Genomic DNA, 10,144 nt, shown 5'->3' with positions numbered 1-10,144 from the left:
CACACCCCTCGGCTTCTGTGCATCTATGTCTTCAGCTTCCACGCGTGGAGCGAATGCGGACGGTCAGGGTATTTTTTGCAAATAACACCCCGACCATGCAAGGAAGAGCGTCTATTTAAAGGGATTGGATCTCAGACCCATTCGGCACCACGCGGAGAAAATCCACAGAGATTGCTAGGAAAGGCCATTCCAACATGGCTAGCATCCCCCGCTCCTCCTCCCGTTCCGGCCTAGAGCAAGGCAAGTGGGAGAGGTGTTCCGTATCTCATGGCCAGCTGGAGAAGCTGCAAACGCAGGGGTTTCTCCCTCTTGCATATCTGGTCCCTGTTCGGGCAGGGTTGGCTTCCTTCAACGACAAGACCCAGGTGGAGGATTTTCCTAATCCATCCGCAGGGGAACGAGTGTGCTTCGTCCCCTATCTGTTGAGGGTCATGGTATTTCCCATTCACCCATTCCTCCGAGGGCTTCTGGAGTATTATGGCCTCCAGCTGCACAATTTTACCCCAGCCTCCATCCTGCACATTGCAGGTTGTGTCGCTTTATGCGAACTATTCCTGGGTTGTGAGGCCCATTTTGATCTGTGGAGAAAGCTGTTTTGCCTTGTCCCACGCAACCACGAGGGATCGATATTCGAAGTGGGCGGGGCCGAAGTATGGCGTATTGCTGAGACCAGATACCTATCCGGCACACCGGAGAAAGCTTCCGAAGAGTGGTCCTCCGAGTGTTTCTACATAGATGACGTCGTACTTCCAGATCCAGTCCGGAGAGGTCTCCCCGAGTTTGCGAGTGTTCCTCTGAAGAAGCGCCAGAGCTGGCGCCCTCGAAGCCCCGAGGAGGAAGATAGTGCGGAAGTTCGCCAAGTCTTGAGCAAGATCAAGATGCTTGCCCAGTCCGGTATACGATAGTCGAAGTGATGGCGACCTCCATAGTACGGGGAGTTCAGCCACTCCAATACAGAGGACTTCCCATGTGGAATTACAATGGGGAAGATGACGCCTCCCGTTGCGGCAAGACAGGTCCAGACACCCCTGCCGCCCTAGCCAAAATATTGGCCGAACTGTTCAAGGGTGAGGAAGAGGAGTTCCTGCGTATCACGCACAGAGAAGGATATTCCATGTACAATCCTCCTAGGTGGGTGAGCTCCCAACCTTTTGCTCCACTCATTCCTCTCCCTGAGCTTTATTAACCCGTCCATTTATAACAGCACTGGCGAAAGACTTCCGAGGGGCTCTACAGCCCTGGCCCGCAGCCCGAGGGCCACAATCGGGACCTTGACCCCGGATTCGAAGAGGATCCGGATATATTTGTGGTGCTGGAGAATGGCGTGTTTTACCAGGCGAGCTATGACGGCATCGAAGTGGCCATCATCACCGATTACCCTAATATTCTCCCCGCTTCACACGTAAGTAGTCAGGAGACATCTTCCCTGAAAGGATTCCCTCTTTCCGCCTCACCCAGCGCACTGTCTCGTGCTTCGAAGGGGAGGCGTTCGACATACCGTGCTACTCCAGGAGCGACTCCAAAGAGAGCGGCTCCCGCACCGGGCAAGCCTTCGAAGAGGAAGGCAGGCGAAGACCCAGTCGGGCCCTCGTTAAAGAGGTATGGGTTTGCAAATATGTTTTTTAATAGTCGCATCCAACTGTGACTTTCATGTTCATCCCGTGTCAGGAAAAGAGTCCGCTGGACTATGTCCGGGGGTCCCGGCAGTAATACTCCCAGCAGCCAGGATCTAGCCCCAGCCGAGGGGGTGGGGGCCGATATGGGAGTGATGCCGGACTGTCCTTCAGCCGAGGGCTCAGAAAATATGTCCGTCACCAACTCGGAAGTGGAGAGCACCATGAATCATCGGCGCTGAAGGGCCATTTTACGAGACCCCTGTTGTTCGAAAGAGGCGTTTGATGCCTTCAGCTCGGCTGACGCATACATCCGAGCTGCTCGAGATGGGCTTAGCAGAGCCACAAAGTAGCATTTAATGGATGTGCGGGTAAGATTTATTTTGTCCGAAAAGGATAAGCACATGCTAGTAGCCCCCGAGACTGAAAGCAGTTGGCACAAGTGATTTAAGGATTGATGTATAACCAGGTTCTGACGAAGAGGAACAACCTGCTAGCTCAGGAGCTGGAGCAGTGTTGGAAATAGCTAAATGCTTCTACCGCCAAACTGAAAGAGTCCAAGAAGGCATCTTCTGGTAAGGTTCCCCTCCATCGAGGAATAGCAATTATACAGTAGCTGTGCTAATGCTGTTGCTTATCTCGTAATAGGATCATCAGGTCAACTGGAAGAGAAGTTGAAAACCGCTCAAGCGGGAGAGAAAGAGGCGAAAAGACTACACGCCGTAGGCGAGCGTATCCTGGTCCGAGTCAGAGAGGAGAAAAACAAACTCCAAGATTCAAACACCAAACTGGGCGAAGAACTGAAAGATGTACGAGCCCAGCTAGCCGACTCCGTGAAGGAGAACAAAAGGCTGCGAGGCGGCATATTCAGTACGTGGCCAAACTGACCTTATAATGGTTTGGAGGTAAAAGTAGCTGATATAGCTGTGATTCCAGGTATGTTGACGGGCCGTCCCGAAGAGGAGGTGTCCGGATCATCAAGTGATCTCCTGCAAGGGCTGTTGCAGTTGCACGAGCATGCTCGGCACGCAATGCGGAGTGTAGCCAAGGCCTTATGGCCATCCGACTCCCCTCCAGGGAGTATCACTACAAAAAAAGACACATCCGTGACATTTTGGGCCGAACGAAAATCTTTTCTGTCATACTTATGACACTTCTATGACGATAATTATGACAAAACCTGGTATCATCATAGCTGTGGTGGGGTCCTACTTCTATGACAAAAAATCATGACAGAAAATGGGCTTTTCATCCTGGGCGGGCCGGAGACGCAGCTGCATGACATTCTTTGGGCCGTCCATGACGGAAAAAACCGTGGTAGAAGCGAGGGCGTGGAAAATATCGGGGAGTCCCCGGTTACGGTGGGTGGTCGGGGGCCGAGCGATGCGCGTTTCTCTCGTACGTACGCGCGTGTGTGCGAGGCGTTGGGCTCTAACTGAACCCGAGCGAGGCGTTGGGCTCTAACCGAACCCGAGCGATTGCACTGCAAGCTACGCATTACTGAACCCGAGCGCTCGATCGATGGTTGTTAACTGAACCCGATCGAGTGATTCCTTCGCTACTGCTGCTAACTGAAGCCGATCGATGCTGCCTCTGGATGAACAGTGAGCGTTTCTGGGGGGTTGGATGAACAGTTCCCGGTGGGGGTGGATGAATAGGACCCCGTGGCGTTGCCTCTGGATGAACAGTGAGCATTGCTGGGGGGTTTGGATGAACAGTTCCCGGGGGGGTGGATGAAGAGGACCCCGATCGTTCGAGCCGGTTGGGGTTGGATGAACAGGACCCCGTGGAGGGCAGGATGAACAGGACCACCCCGTGGGGGGCAGGATGAACAGTAGACGGTGGAGGGCTGGATGAACAGTAGCCCGTGGAGGGGTGGTTGAACAGGAGCCCGTGGAGAGGGCTGGTTGAACAGTAGCCGGTGGAGTAGCGCGTGGTGGAGGCTGGATGAACAGGAGCCTGTGGATGAACAGTCGCAGGTCGAGGCTAGAGGAGGTCGGCGGTGGATGAACAGTAGCCCGTGGAGGCTGGAGGTGGTCGACGGTGGAGATGAACAGTATCCCGTGGAGTCCCGTTTTGCGGTACGCCACACCCCTCCCGATGAACAGGACCCCCGTTTCGACCGTAGCGCTCCAACACAAGTCCGTTTCCTCCGTTTTGCGGTACGCCACACCCCTCCCGATCAACAGGACCCCCGTTTCGCCTGTAGGAGGTCCGTTTCCTCCGTTTTGCGGTACGCCAGACCCCTCTCGATGAACAGGATCCCGTTTCGAACATGGACGGTCGAACACAAGGCCGTTTCCTCCTTTCTGCGGTACGCCAGGCCTCGTTTCCATCGGCTGTTCCGTCCAAGCCCTCCCGATGAACACGACGACGCATTCCGTTCCGACCCAGCCGGTTGGCTCCCCATGAACACGACGACGACGCTGTTTCTCCATTCCGACCCAGCCATGTACACGAGCCCTGGCCGTACGTATGCATGAGTAGGCGTTCGAGACCCTGCCCGTATGTACGTACATGGCCGTATTTTCTTTCTTGCACACTGGCCATTGTACGTACGTGTACATGCTACGTGCGCGCCTCTACTACGACACGTGCGTGCCTCTACATCGACCAGTATGTACGTACACGTTCGCGACTAGAATGACAATGCTACGTACGCTTCGACCAGGTGGGTCCCGACCTCTACGTACGTTGCGTGCGAAGATGTAGCTGGTGGGTCCTAGCAGTCAGGGGGGCGAATCGTTTTTTTTCGGACGCACTTCCTTGCGTGCGAAGATGTAGCTGGTGGGTCCAGCAGTCAGGGGGAAATGTTTTTTTTCATGAAATACGGTGGCCCGTCTGGTGGGTCCCCGCTGTCAGGTGGAGGAACAATTATTTTGCGCGTAATAAGGAGGCACTTCCTTGCTGCGGCCGTGGACCCAGCTGTCAGCCTCTCCACGTACAGTCCACGTCCGATGCAAGTCGTTCCTTGACCACGTTGACCACGCCGCGTCGAGAGCACTAGGGCGGTGGACGACGGCGAGGCCTAGGAAGGGGACGACGCGGAGCCGGAGAAGACGCGGCAGTGCATGCCCACGCGTAGAGGAGTATGAGGGTTCACTGGTTCGCTGCAGTGTGAGGCTGCCGTCGCCGCAGAATAACAGGGGGTGTGGGTGAGTAGAGGGATGGCCTGGCCAGCGGTGGGAATAGTAGGGGGCGGTGAGGCCTCCGCGGCAGCACAGCCGGTCATGGGAGGTAGGAGCATGCGGCACGACCGGCGCTGCTTTGGGCGGCTGGAGCAACAAGACCTGAGGTTGAAGAAGCACTATGGCCGTTGGATGGACATCGTACGGTCACTGGAGCTAGAATCGTTCATATTCTCTAAGTTGACAAAGCACTCCGTCCCCGTCAACTCAGTAGGCCCACAAGTCAGCCTCCCACCAAGGTGGGTCCCAACCAGCAGGGGGAGTATTCATTTTTTTGTGCGTAATAAGGAGGCACAACCGGTGGATCCGAGCTGACAGCGGGGGGACATTTTTTCGCGCAATATGGTGGCCCGTCCGGTGGGTCCCAGCAGTCAGTGGGAAACGTTTTTTCGCGAAATACGGTGGCCCGTCTGGTGGGTCCCTGCTGTCAGGTGGAGGAATCATTATTTTCCGCATAATAAGGAGGCACTTCCTTGCTGCCGTCGTGGACCCAGCTGTCAGCCTCTCCACGTACAGTCCACGTCCGATGGAAGCCGTTCCTTGACCACGTTGAACACACCGCGCCGAGAGCACCAGGGCGGTGGACGACGGCGAGGCCTAGGAAGGGGACGACGCGGAGCCGGGGAAGACGCGGCAGTGGAAGCCCGCACGGAGAGGAGTACGAGGGTTCACTGGTTCGACTGCGGTGTGAGGCTGCCGTCGTCGCGGAATAACAGGGGGTGTGGGTGAGTAGAGGGATGGCCTGGCCAGCGGTGGGAGTAGTAGGGGCGGTGAGGCCTCCGCGGCATCACAGGCGGCCACGGGAGGCAGGAGCACGCGGCACGACCGGCGCTGCTTTGGGCGGCTGGAGCAAGAAGACCAGAGGTTGAAGAAGCACTACGGCCGTTGGATGGACATCGTACGGTCACTGCAGCTAGAATCGTTTATATTGACTAAGTTGACAAAGCCCTTGGTATGCGTCAACTTAGTAGGCCCACAGGTCAGCCTCCGAAACGGTGCGCCCCAGATGTCAGGGGGAGGAATCATTTTTTGGGCGGCTGAAGCAAGAATATCCGAGATTGAAGAAGCACGACATCCGTTGGATGGACATCCAACGGCCACAACTGCCAGAACGGTGTGTTGTTGACAAAGCCTTGCATACGCGTCAACTTAGTTTTTTTAGGGGACGCGTCAACTTAGATGGCCCACAAGTGTGTGGCAGAGAACATATATCCCATTTGCGATTTGTAAGAATGTACAACCCATTTTTTAATTCCAATGGAATTTATTACAACCCATTTACAGTTTGTTAAAAGTACAGCCCATTTTCTAGCTAGGACAACGATTAATAATTTCAACCAACCGCTCAAAACAGAATTAAAAAAAATCCCACATTTTTATGGGATCCCAAATATTTTTATCCAAAATTTCTAGTCAGATTAAATATAATTTTAAAATAAAGTTGTATTACGTTAAAATCCAACGAAATATTGCGCGCGCAACAAGTAATGAAGTTAAAATTTTCAAATTCCAAAAATAATATATTTTTTAAACTAATTACGCGTTTGGTGCATCTTTTTATAGTTACTGCCCAGTTATTATAATTACATCCCATTTATTATTTCTTAAAGTCCATTTTCTTGTTAAGCCTAATGCATACCTCCTAGGAAAGTTTGCAGCCCAGCGGGGCGGAGAATAACAAGTTGACCCGGATATTGTGTACAACTGTCGGCCCAGTTGCATTGCTGATGTTGAAAAAAAGGCTTGTGTAGTACAGTACAACCTAACATGGCTACTCAGCCCACATTCGGCGACGCCGGAAAGGCCCAAACAAGGCTTCTGTACAACTTTTTGAAGTCACTGAGCTCAATTAATAACTTAAGAAAAAAGTTAGATTACAGTGGAACCTAATTAAAAGCTGTCATGAGCAAAGAAATAATTCAACGGGTCCCACTTGTGCGTGCGTGCGTGTGTGTGTGTGAGAGAGAGAGACCCATCGGTCGATGCTTGTAAATACATCTTTCAGCCATATGCATTGCTGATGCTTTGTAAAAACTTATATAGTTGACACAATCATATAGAACATCATAGCACACTTAACTTGCATACAAAAAATTCACGCAGGCGACACAATCAGGATGGAAGCAGTGGATCGCTACGGGTAGGGCTATGTTGAAACCAACGAACTCGTACATAACGGTTCATCTTCTTTATCAATGACATGGAAATATCTTGAATGTTGTGCAAAGAAAACAGACAGACAACACAATAAGTTATGCTAGCACATTAAGTTGACGTACAGCCCTTTCTAAAAAAAGTTCAGGTACAAAATTAGAATAGGTCACAATGAAATGTACTGGCACATCAGTGCTTCACACCCATTGCTCGGATTTAACTAGTACTCCCTCCGTCCCAAAATTCTTGTCTTAGATTTATCTAGATACGGATGTATCTAACACTAAAATGTGAATAGATACATCCGTATGTAGACAAATCTAAGACAATAATTTTGGAACGGAGGGAGTATCTGACAAGATTCAGTTGTTACCTCAAATTAGAGCACATCCAGGCAGGCAGCCCCGCCTCTTCTCCCAAAGAAGCAGTGGCCTCCGCCGCGCGATGGAGTAGGCCCTGTGCCATCCATCGTTCCGAGCAACACGGGGAAAGTCTGACGTTGACTCCTGTAATGGACGTCGTCGACGGACCCTGGCACCAGCGGCGGCGGCAGGACTTCGATTGATTGATTGACCACTTCTTTGTCATGCACGAACACTCGATACAGGTACATCCCTAACGTGGTCCACGGCGGCCTTGGTGGCGACGAATAGTACAACCCCAGTTCCTGCACCGGTATCTCAACACCAATCACCTTATATGTTGGACGGCTTCTTCATCCATGCCATAACCGTCAGAGCCCAGCCGTCTGGAGGAACAAACATACTTACGAGCTCACCTCCAAGGTCGTTGATAAGCTCATTCATGGACTCGCTGTTCCAAGCACGTCGAGGCATGCCGTGGAAGGTAAGCTTTGTTAAAAACTCAAGCTCAGAGGGCACCGAGCCCCATCCTGGGTGCCACCGATCAAAGCTCACCAGCGCGCCATCGCAGAACAAACGCCGGGAAGATTCGAACACACGACTGCAGCTGAAAGTTGTCCAGAACCTGACGAAGAAATCAGCCGATGGCGGACAGACTTCGACGAGCAAGTCACTTATTTGGATGCCGTGCGCAATGCCAAGAGCTTTGACAAGGTCGTCCTGCGAGATGGGAGGCCGGTCGCCGTTGATGGTTACCATCAGCACTTTGTCGGCAAGCTGGTCGTCAAGCGCCGCCATGCCACTGTTGAGCGACAGCACGCAGCGACCAAAGGCAGGACGAACCTCAGGATCTCCGGCTCGGAGGCCCGCGTTGACCGGCGACTTGATAGTGAGCTTGAGTACAGGGAGTACATGAGGGGGATTTGGGGAAGCTGGAGTAGGAATCGAGATTCCAGAAGTGGGGGAGGGGCGGGAGATTGGGGATGAAAAGGTAGCTTGAATTTCGAACACGCGCCAATATGCTCTCGGCGCGCAAGCGCACGAAAACACCGGTGGCGCCCACATGTCGGCCTAAGAGTCCTTATTCTTTCTTTTTTGGAGAGCCCGGCCTTTTTTAGGATCTTTTGAGAGCCCGGCCTAAGAGTCATAATTGACCTGTTTGGCTTGCGTTACTACTCGGCCCATATTCAACGACACCACACTGGCCCAAAGAAGTGTACATCATCGAAAAGACACTGAGCTCAAATTATATAACTTGAAAAAAGGAGATACACTCTGAACACTGGAGAATGGTGATGCCCTCATTTAGCCCACCAGTAGTTCAAGACAATAAACAGTTCGAAACAACGATATATACAACATTCAAACACTGACTAGTGACTACTACTGCCATAAACAGCAAGACATGATAGTTCATAAGACATGTGCATGCCCCTCGAGCATGCAGCCAGCCGCAGGGTGTCTTGAAAAGATTAGGCCTCGCTTCAACGATGGCCGTGTGCATGCCCCTCGAGCATGCAGCCAGCCGCAGGGCGCTCAACATATCCATACACGAACAACAGAGGTCGAGGACGTCACTGGGGAGATAGCTCCAATCGCGGCTCATATGGATCCTGCGCGGTTCACGTTCGGCCATGGTGGAGTTTGGAAGGTGGGGTTTTGGGGGGCTTGATTTACGGGGGAGAAGGCTGTCGGTGCTGGAGCGGCTAGCGAGGGAATAGTGGTACTGTGGGAGGCAGGCGAGGCGAGGGTATGCGGGGGCACAGTGAGATAATGAAGAGTGACCTCAGGATCTCCGGCGAGACGGAGATGGAGATGGAGTGGTGCTAGGGGAGAGGGAGACGAGGCGAGGCATGCTATACATCGGCGATGACAGTGACTGCACAGTGCACAAGGTGAGGCTGACTTTGGTAACCCGGACACGCCGCCTGGACTGGTGTCACCTCGGGCGCAGGGTCTTGTCACTTCACTGTGAGGACCGGATGAATAATATTATTTTGACCATCAAGTGTACCAAAGTTGTACTACTACTAGTAGGAGTAGTAGGAACATGGGTACACGCCCATGCTAGCATGCCTCTGGGTTCACTTCATCCTCCAGCTATCATCCATATTGCAAGCAGAACCAAATTCTCATGCATGCGGAAGCGCAAAGAAGGACTTTTCTTTTTTTTAGGATAACCGCATATTCCTTAACCGTAGTAGGAACATGAGTAGTACTCCCTCCGGTCCTCTTTTGTCTGCGCATAACTTTTTTCAGTATTTCTCTAATTAGTCTGCGTATATACCCTTTTGCATGCGCCCATTTCCCTCCACGCCCCGCATTCACAACATTAATTAGCGTACGCATGAGCAGCTGCAGCTCGACTCCAGCCAATAAACTGCAGCATGCAAGTGGGCCACTCTGTGCACGTGGGAGAGAGAAAAGGCAACCGAAGAGCCCGTCCAATCCATTTCATGCAGCAGTCAAACCACCGCACCTCTCCTCATGCATGCGCATAACTTCTCCCATTTACTTTTCCATCGGAAACCGATTTTCCTCGGCTTTTTCACTACTCCTTGATCTTCATTTGCATCCGAACCACACTGCATTCACATTGTTTTAACCTCTTCACATCCTCCTGGAGTAATTCTGAAGCCCATATAAATAATCATCATCTTCAGTTAGATTAGCCATCTAATCCTAATTCTCCAAACCATAGCCCTCTGGTCCAGCGGTTCCAAATGGCGAAAGAGATCGAGATGCAGGTTTTTAGCGTCCAACATGTCCTCGTCGAAGGCTCGTTGAGCATAGTTGCCACAGTCACCGACCACCCAAGGGTTGTTCG

This window comes from Triticum aestivum, chromosome 2D (genome assembly GCF_018294505.1).
Source record: "Triticum aestivum cultivar Chinese Spring chromosome 2D, IWGSC CS RefSeq v2.1, whole genome shotgun sequence".
In the NCBI taxonomy this organism is placed as follows: domain Eukaryota; kingdom Viridiplantae; phylum Streptophyta; class Magnoliopsida; order Poales; family Poaceae; genus Triticum; species Triticum aestivum.
Note: the sequence above shows the minus strand (reverse complement) of the source record.